Source organism: Pararge aegeria, chromosome 11 (genome assembly GCF_905163445.1).
Source record: "Pararge aegeria chromosome 11, ilParAegt1.1, whole genome shotgun sequence".
In the NCBI taxonomy this organism is placed as follows: Eukaryota; Metazoa; Arthropoda; class Insecta; order Lepidoptera; family Nymphalidae; genus Pararge; species Pararge aegeria.
Genome location: NC_053190.1, coordinates 18171023 through 18181425, shown reverse-complemented (window position 1 = coordinate 18181425; position 10403 = coordinate 18171023).

The window sequence follows — 10403 nt, the reverse complement described above, 5'->3', positions numbered from 1 at the left end:
CAGAATTTACAGAAAGCGATTTAAAAACTACAAATAGATAATTTGTAGTAGACTTTCTTCAAAGTTCATATTAAAAAAATATGTATTCATATAAACCTGTTACAGATACCTTTGTAGCGTTCAAATATATATGAAGATCGCTATTTTATGGGAGGGAATAGAATCAACATAGATGGTAGAGTATCCACATTCTACATACAGCCATTCATTTATTAGAAGGCTATAAATGAAGCCAACATATATAAATGCACATGTTCTCAAAACACTACATAAAGTTTTTGTTTCGTATCTGCAATATGTAGCTTTGACGACCTGATGGTGCAGCGGTAAGCACTGTGGTTTAAAGTTGGAGGTCCCAGGTTCGGTCCAATTTTCTCTGGTTTGGTCTGGTTTCAGCTGTGGCTAGTTACCACTCTACCGAAGACGTACCGCTAAGCGACTGAGCGTTTCGGTATGATTACGCGTATAAAACGATTAGTGGTATAGGTTAAATAAAACTTCTTTATCCCTATGTTACCATCTTGGACTGCATCACTTATTAGCAGGTGAGATTGCATTCCAGGGCTTATTTGTAGTGAAATAAAAAATGTTGCTTAAGCTTCCTGTGTAAGTGAAGACAATGTCACTTAACCTCAAATCATTACCATCGCTCTAAATAATGCAGTTTTTTTTTAAAACATAAATAGCGGGCAAACGAGCAAGTGGGTCACCTGATGTAAAGTGATCACCGCTGCCCATAAACATCTGCAGCACCAGAGGAGCCACCGTTGCCGGCCTTCAAGGAGTTTGTTTATCCGCCCCTTGAATAACGCTAGATTGTATTTTTGAGGAAACACATCTGATTGGAGATTGTTCCATAATTTGCAAGTGCGCGGTATTTCGAACAGTAGAAGAATACCAGGCATTCAGATGATGAGGGTGGAATTTATTTCTATGGCGTGAGGTGCCTCCTCCCAAAGCATTCTTTACATCATCCTACTGGCCAATGGATTTGTATAAGTCCCTGTACAAAATACTCCACGCGCTCCTGCACCGCTGCAATAGTGCCTGTTTAATAGTTTGATACTGTCGTGCGGTGGTCGGAGCCCTTGCGGTTTTGTAACAGAACCCTCGTCGCCCGCAGTACATGACGCTATCGATGCGCGTTGGCATTGATTCTTATTATAGCCTATAAGGGTTAAGGCTTTAACAAGATCTAATAAAGACTGACCGACAAAGATATCTAGTAAATAATTGTAAATTAATCTCATTTGCTATCAGCGTTTGGCTGTTTGTCTCCTATCTCCGATTCACATTTGATGGAGTTAGTACCCAATATTAATTTACTGTGAGATGGTGCTAACAAAAAAATACCCGGCTAAGTTTGTTGCGGGCTCTTCTTAGACCAGGGCGCATTTGGAACCCTCGTAGCTTTACGTTTAAGTTGATGATAAATAATAAATAAATAAATATATTAAATATACTACGACAATACACACATCGCCATCTAGCCCCAAAGTAAGCGAAGCTTGTGTTATGGGTACTAAGATGACCGATGTATATTTTTATGAATTATATACATAAATACTCTAAGTATTTATGTATATTATTATTATATAAATATAATTCAAATGCAAATTCATTTATTTCAAGTAGGCCTACTTTATAAGCACTTTAGAAGCGTCAAGTATGTATGTTTGTAGTGACTCTACCACCGGTTCGGAAAGCAGATTCCACCGAGAAGAGCCGGCAAGAAACTCAGTAGTTGCTCTTTTCCAACATCAGCATATAAACACCTAGACACTGAAAAACATTCATGCTCATCACACAAACATTTTCAAGTAGTGGGAATCCAACCCACGGCCTTGGGCTCAGAAAGCAGCCCGGTCGCTGCAAACTACGCCAATCGGCCGTCAAGAATTAAGAAGAATTAAGAAGTAGTAGTATAGCTTTTTGTGACATAGCTGGTCCGGGGAAGTACGGGATGCTTATTTCTGCCTTCTTTTTCTTTAGCCTCTCCAACTAGTGAAGGTTGGCCGTCAGTTTTCGAGAATTTTCCTTTTCTCTTGCGAGGCTAAACAGCTGGGCGGCACTCGCTATCCCAGTCCACTCCCTAATGTTTATTTATTTACCAATTATTTTTTATTTATTTTTATATTATGTTGCGCAACCAAGACTTCCTCTTGCGAACGATGCGTCTCTTTCCAGCAACTTTGCCCATCATTATCAGTTGAAAGATAGAAAAAAAGAAGAAAGAAAGAAAAATTTATTTTTTACATTGCGCCACACCTTACAATATTTACAATATTCACAACACCACATATGTTATGTGTGGTGGGCACAACCTAGAAAACGGTGCCAGCTCAGCATTGTGCCGCATGCGCCAATGGCTGCATACAGCGGTGATTTTCAGTTGGCACCTTCTACCAGGTAACACCACGGAAATACGTAGCCATCCACTGACCACATTTTAATATTTTAATTGAAATACTTAGTTTAACAAAAATCAATCGAAAAAGAAAAAAAACAACAAGAAAACAATAAATTAAACTAACATTTTTTTATATAAACTTGAAAATAAAACGTACATACATATATCAATAACGATAAGATACACAGTGTAAAAGGTGGTTACATAATTTAAAACGTACTACAGCTGCTATATGCTATATAATACAGTTAAATAATTAAAATTAGTAAGTGGTATACTTTATATTTGACTTTGACTTAGACTAAAGTATAGTAAAGTTTACAGACTGTCTCTAGAGAAGAGACGATGATGAGTTGCAGTAGCCTGTATCTATCATGCCCTAGATAAACAACTTTTTTCTTTTTGTCGGTCTCCCAAAGTAAGCGCTGACAACCAACTCGTCGCAAGACTTCCTCATTGGACTTCATCATTATTTCTGCCGCTAAGCAGCATTTCTGTATTCCGGTCTGAAGGACGTGGTTGCCGGAGTAATGGCAGGTGTATCAGGCTTCACACATGCAGCTCAGGTTGATGGACACAGGGCGAAACTTAATTATATCTAAACCACAAAACCATCTGCACTGATTATCTTAAATGGTTGTTTTTTTTTTTTGTGTTCCTTCCTTCTTTCCTTCGACATTAGAATCGAAGACTGTTCTAGGTCGGTACTCAAATATGCTACGTGGATAGCATTAAGGTTGTTTTTTTTTTTTTTTGTATGTAACTTCTACATTGTGCAGTGTCTACAACCGGGTACCTACTACAATATTTTAACTATTAAGACCTTACGTTAATATTTTTATCTCAAATGGTTGTAGTTCTAGATTTGTGTGTGTGTGTTTTAATTTAATTGTGTAAAGATGGGGCTGATATCAGCCCCATCTTTACACAATTACATATGTACGCATTTTTTACGTCGTGGACAGACGAAATAAAACAAGCGGCCCAGGATCGTGGATTGTGGAACTCTGTACAAAAGATCTATGTCCAGCATTGGACGTCTAAGATGTTAATGGGCTTACCTTTTATGGCAGGTGTATTGAATGCATACATATATATCGTTTAGCGGCACGTCTTACTCGGAAGATTGGTTATTAGCCATTGGAGAATCCTCCTACCAGATCAGACAGAAAATTCAGAAATTTTTAATTCCCAAATTCCTCCTACCAGGAATCGAGACCTCCCACTTAAAACGACAGCGCTCACAACTGCCCCAGGGAGGTCATCGAAATTCTCTTCAATTGTTCTAGGTTTAGATTCATTTGTATGTGGGTTTAACATAGTGTGTTAATGGGGCTGCATGCAAGTTACCTTCGTTTTGATTTTGCCTCTTGAAAAGCTTTATGGCTACCTCCGACACTTGCGCAGGACGCAGGTTATGTTGGATTCCCCCCTCTAAAGGGGGTATACCCAAACTGAAAATTCCCACGGCATGTCCCTCTTGATGGCTTTGTTAGATGCCAGGGGAACGGCATATAGTTTACCTGGAAACGTCCTTTCATATAAATAGAATAAAAAAACTTAACTTTAAGGTTAGGTTAGCTAGCTTTAAAGATTTCAGACTTAAAATCTTAAATGCACAGCTGAATGATCTGGATGCTCCGCACAAGGCCAAGAGCAACCGGTCCCGGGTAGTATAGTACAGGAGCTTGCGTCATAATAGCTATCGACGGAAACTGTCTCGTCTAAAGGATCTTGCATAGCGGGTGACGGATCTCGAATTAAGACATTGGCCCACTTGACAACTTTGTTTACGAGATTACGTAATAAATATATATATATATTTTTTTTTATATAAATAAATATACTACGATAATACACACATCGCCACCTAGCCCCAAAGTAAGCGTAGCTTGTGTTATGGGTACTAAGATGACTGATGAGTCATCACGGCCAAAATCAAAATAAATCATCATGTTAAATGATTTTCTCTTCTGATAATAATAATCGTAAGTCCGCGAACCCGCCATGGAGCAGCTTGGTGGGTTAGGTTAGCTATACTCTAAAACCATCTCTCCTATGAGGGCGGGGACATGTGCACAGCCGTGAGGCAGGATGATGATGTACCTCATTAATTTAACTGACATTAATACGATTTCCGTATAATTAACCTAGACGTATTTTTTATTAACCATTATATTACTTACCTACAGATAACCTAAAAGCGAGAATATGTTTGCTAGTTTTTCCGTCTATCGCGCAGCTATAGAACAACGGCTTGTTGTTCAATGTATTTTCGCCCGTAGTTTATGAATCCAATTGCATGTTTCCTATAGGATTTATAGCGATATTATCTACTTAGCCCTTCATGCAAAAATGGCAAATCAGGTTTTTACTATCAAGACTTTCACGCCGCAACGTGTCACGGGTCATCTGAAATTGAGGTTTTTCAGATGTCCCGTTTGGAGTATTGCTAATTTGATTTTTTTCCCACGCCTGGGAGTAAAACAACTAAATTCAGATCTGTCAAACTATTTCAGATATTTGAAACAAAACAAACGAACATAAATCTATTTACATACATAGACAGATTAGTAGGACTGAAGGATTACAGTTGGTACCAGTACACGCGAATTAGTAAGTTCACGCAGGTGAAGCAGCAGCCATAAGTATGTATTACATAAGCACATGTTGACAAAATATCGTCGATTTTTAACCTTTATCATTTAAGATCCCGGAAATATAAATTTAATTTGTGGTGCTGTGAAATTAAAGTACATTTAAACCTAATTTAACAGCTTCAAATTGCTTTATTTTCAAAAATAGATCAACATTTTAAATGTCGACTGACACATAGACGTTGGACACGAATAAACGGCCTTATTATTTTCATAATCAAATAACTCATCCGGCTAGATATAATTTATTTTTTAATGCTTCTGAACTATAAAAATCTGAGTTAATATTACTTTGGCCGAGTGAAGTAGCACATAATAAAAATTAATGTCCTATAATACAGTCAATAGTCACGAACTGTGAATTTGACATCTAGCAAATTCTAAATAGATATCTTAATGCAAACAGTTTTAGAAACAAATTTAACAACGACACCCACGACATATTGGATAGAAGTAGGCTTTAACTTGCGAAATTCCATGATGTATTATAAAAATAAATCTTAATTTGCTATACCTACTCCATATATCATTTACTATGAATGTTGTAAAATTAACATATCCTGAGGATGCTCCGGTTTTGGAGCGAAACGCGAGTAGAGTTTACATTGCCGAATGTCTGTTTGGTGTGGAGTGTAAGGATTGAAGAAATTATAAATTACACCATACTGATTCTTCTGCTTTTCGCAGAGTATAGCTAATTGAGCTTTAATTTCATAGTGTGACACCCACGACAATATAAATTGGTTTTGGAAAAACTAAACACATTCGTCGTATAAGTTTAATAATAATAATATAACCTTTTATTCAGATCACTTGGTACATTTGATTCTTAAGTAACGAATTAACATTGAAATCTTACATTGAAAAAACAATTTAAACTAATATTTGTTGCTTCGTTATCTTTCCTAGATCTGCTTGCCAGTCGGCATAGGCCTCCTCCAACCTTTTCCATTCCTTTCTTTCTTGAGCCACTCTGTTCCATGTGACTCCTGCCACTTGTCTGACATCATCGTCCCACCTTTTCTGTGGTCGACCACTCTTTCTCTTGCCTTCCCTTGGGTACCACCATGTCACCTTTTTGCTCCATTTTTCGTGTCCTCTTGCCATGTGACTAGCCCATCGCCGTATAAGTTTACCTAAGTTTAAACAATGTATTCAAGCTAGTTATTACTTCTGGGATCACCAACTTTAAAACTTGACCCAAAAATTACAAAAACATACGCAAGGTCTTTTCTTACAAGAAGGTATGTACTCACGAGCTCTAATCTAACAAATACGTACCTCGGTACCTACGCTATACGTGACAATCATGCTTTCCCGGATCTGCGGAAAATGCGACCTTAACGTAGAAAACCTTCGTGCTTGAGATGTACATAATCACAGCTTAGCTATTATACAGTTGAAACACTAATGTCTACTTCTACTGGAAAATACCACAGGACAAGCCGCCGCAGCGACAAGACTCCCAAAGTATCCTTACTATCCTTGCTAATATTATTAACGTGAAATTGTGTTTGTTTGTCCTTCCATTACGCCCTAACTAAACAACCAATACACTTGATGTTTGGCTTATACTCGTAGTTATAGGACGGAGAGTAAAATAGGCTACTTTTATCCCAAGAAATTAAAAGTTTCCCACGGGAGATTGTAAAAAACCGTAACAAACACGAGTTTATTACGGTTAAGGAAGATCGGCTAGTAAGTTCATGATTAGATATTGCACGTTTCGAAAACCAAAGTTTTTAACAGTGAATATGTTATGTCGCATAGCATGACGATTGCCTTTTTATGTTTTCAAACTGTTACTCCAAATGAATCTTAAGGAAAAAGGGTCAATCAAGTAAATTCATACACAAATGAAAAAAGTTTTGAGTCAATGAATGATTAGCTTAATAATATTATAAAATTATTTAGTATTTATTTAAAGAATATTATATAAGTATTTTTAAACTACAGTGTAACAAAATCCCAATCGGGTTTACCCGTACACCGGAAATGCGACGGTGTTCGTTTGTTTTTGTGTCCTTCAAACCCTAACCTAGCAACTAATCAACTTGAATTTTGGCATAGAGTTAGTTGAAAGAACCATTTTTATTCCAGGAAAACAAACGGTTGCCGCGGGATACATAATAATCGCGGAAATATAATAAGATCCTGAACGCCTGCAACAGTTAGTTTGCTGTACTCCGCGAAAATCCTCGTTTTTGAATTTAGACACCTTTCAGATCTTTCAAAATACACTTTACGCACATTACACTCCGAAAAACGGGCACAATTAAGAGCTTTCAGAGTCTGTTGGTGATGATGATTACCTTATTAAGTAGTTGATACATTTGAGCCGAGAAATCGTTACAGATTGATAGTTAAACTGTGACGCCACAGAGAAGTGAGAAGCCAAATTCAAGCGCGCGAACCTGCGGCCATGGCGGTCGTCATTAGAATTCGAAACGCAAGCGCAGGCGTGATAAATTGCATATTATTTCACTGCTGGTGTGCTGCTGTTACATAAAGAAGTACTATAATGTAACCATGTGTCGAATTTGACTTATGTATTTCTTTCTGTTCATTTATTTTTTGTTGGGAGTTTCCCTGAAGGATAAAATGAGTCATTGCTATAGCCCAAACTATCAGCAAGTTGAATCCGTTGGATCGGTAAAGATCTAGAGTGGAGACCACAAACAAGCAAGTGTAGTGTGAGGTGTCTCCAGCACGATGGACCGACGATATAAAGAGAGTGATGGATAATGGGTGAATGAGGAAGGCTGAGGACCGGTTATGGTGGCGCTTCTTGGGAAAGGCCTATATTCAGCAGTTGTCGTCCACAGGCTGAAATGACGATGATGATTTCTTTCTATAGATAGTTTACGTAGTCTAAAAGTTAATACTTTCAACAGTGCAGTGAATATACGCCTTTCCCAAGAAGCGCCAGCACACCCAGCCTTGCTCCACCCAGTCCCCGTCACTCTCTTTATGTCGTCGGTCCATTGTGCTGGAGTGCGTCGAACACTACGTGTCAGTGACTTTGGTACTATTCGTTTCGAATTCTACTCTTCAGTTATAAGTTTCGAATTCTATACTTTATTTAAATTCTATACACTATTTTATCAAAATCTAGAGACTATCGATCCATACCCCTAATCTAAATAAATTAAGATTACCCAAGATTAGAACTAAGTATGGCAGTAAAACTATATAGGTTGAGGGAGCACTACTATACAATAGTCTACCCACAGAGATTTTTTGCGAGAAATCATTTAAATCATTTAAAAGAAGTTAAAAAAGCATTGTTTAAATTTTTTATAACCGCGCCACCTTTTGTATTTTTCTGTTTGTTTTGTTTTTGTATCACACTAAACTAGATAATATATTACCACTTCTTTATGTTAATTTTTAATTTCTCATTTTGAGAGATCTCATTTTTCTTTTGAGAATGGATGTCTTTAAACCTAATCGGTTTTATCTGGAACGCTTTAGATCTGGGTGGCACATCTTTGTTTTTGACCCTGCCACATGTAAAAAAACCCCAACAGGAACCGAACCAGGGATCTAGACCACAGCGCTCACAACTTCGCCATGGAGGTAGTTAAGTTATGTCGATAGCCAAATAAAATATAATTAGTAGGCGTTTTCTGTCGCCTCGTTACCCATTCTGCACCTGACACGCGTATCCAGATCCAGGTCATTGGGAAATACGCGTCAGTTACCTGCTTATATAACACACAATACTGTTAGAAACTTAGGTGCTATTGAGTAAGTATGGGTACCTCATAATTGCCCCTGTTTTTCTTTCTATTCTATTTCAAGCTACGACTTAAATAAATACCGATGATAAAGTAAATAAGCTCATGTAGTATGTAAACTGGACCAGTTTGTTAAAATAATTACCTACGCTCCACTGGAGTGTTAGAGTTATCAATGTTTCGACGGCCGATTGGCGCAGTGGGCAGCGACCCTGCTTTCTGAGTCCAAGGCCGTGGGTTCGATTCCCACAACTGGAAAATGTTTGTGTGATGAACATAAGTGTTTTTCAGTGTCTGGGTGTTTATATGTATATTATAAGTATTTATGTATATTATTCATAAAAATATTCATCAGTCATCTTAGTACCCATAACACAAGCTACTCTCACTTTGGGGCTAGATGGCGATGTGTGTATTGTCGTAGTATATTTATTTTATTTTTTATTATTGTAATTTATGTAAAATAAAATAAAAAGTTATTTGTATCTCAGCTAGACAGCAATGTAAATAGTTAGATCTTTTTTTGGATTTCGTACACAAAGAACGCTAACGGGTCTCTTCTCGGGTACTTAGACACTACTGTCCGTCTTTCAGCAGGCTTTATCTAATGAACCGTAGCAAGTAAAGTTGAAATTTTCTAAATTTTATCTTTCCTCAAGTTTACGTGACATACAAACTATAAGTCCCCCGGAACTTCAATAGATGTTTAAAATACAAATAGAGAAGATTAATGAAATAGCGAATACATATTTATGAGATGCTGAATGGTGTACCTGTTGTCTAATATTGAACAATACCCAATTGAAAAATACTCCAAAAATTTTTATAGTAAAAAAATATTGTTATTAGTTTTAATCCTCTAATGTTTTATATTGGAGTTTAAAGAACAAAAGACTGGCATTTTTTAGTAGCTGGAGCTGGTGGGACCACCTAATTAATGACAAAAGTTAATTTCTCCGTAGCCGGGATTCCGATTAAAGTTTTTTTTTTTATACTTTTAAATTGACGATAACAAAGGATTATGTACAATTATTTGATATATAATTATCAAAACAAGTCATCGGGTGTAGAAACAACCAGCCATTTTAGCGGCAGGATAGCGGCGACTCGATTTAATGTGATTTTTTCAAAACCAATGTCTAATTATCCCAAGTTTAGTACAACTAAGTACGTAACTTTCTCGTACATTTGTCCTGTACACCCGCCGTTCTGACTGATACGGCAACACGCACCGTTCGAAGAATTGGTCTTTTGTGCCCTTTTGGAGATAAAAATTAATTCCCCGATTATATCCCCTGGCGTAATAATTAACGTGCCCCCCTGCTAAATCACTGGAACATGGAATAGGAGAAGTTTACCCCCGTTTCTTAATACACATATATTATTTGGATATTATTTCCACTTGTAGCAATGCTCTGAGAGTTGATAAAGCTGTGGAAGAAGATTAATTTATATTCTTTCCCCGGGGATATTATTGTCTCGTGCCCATTCTAGTCGTGCTGGGGATATAAGAGTGGATATCCCCATCTTATATCCCTAATTTCTGTCTCATGCCTGTGCTACCAAGGTAGTGCAAGTAATATAAGAGAGGCTCTA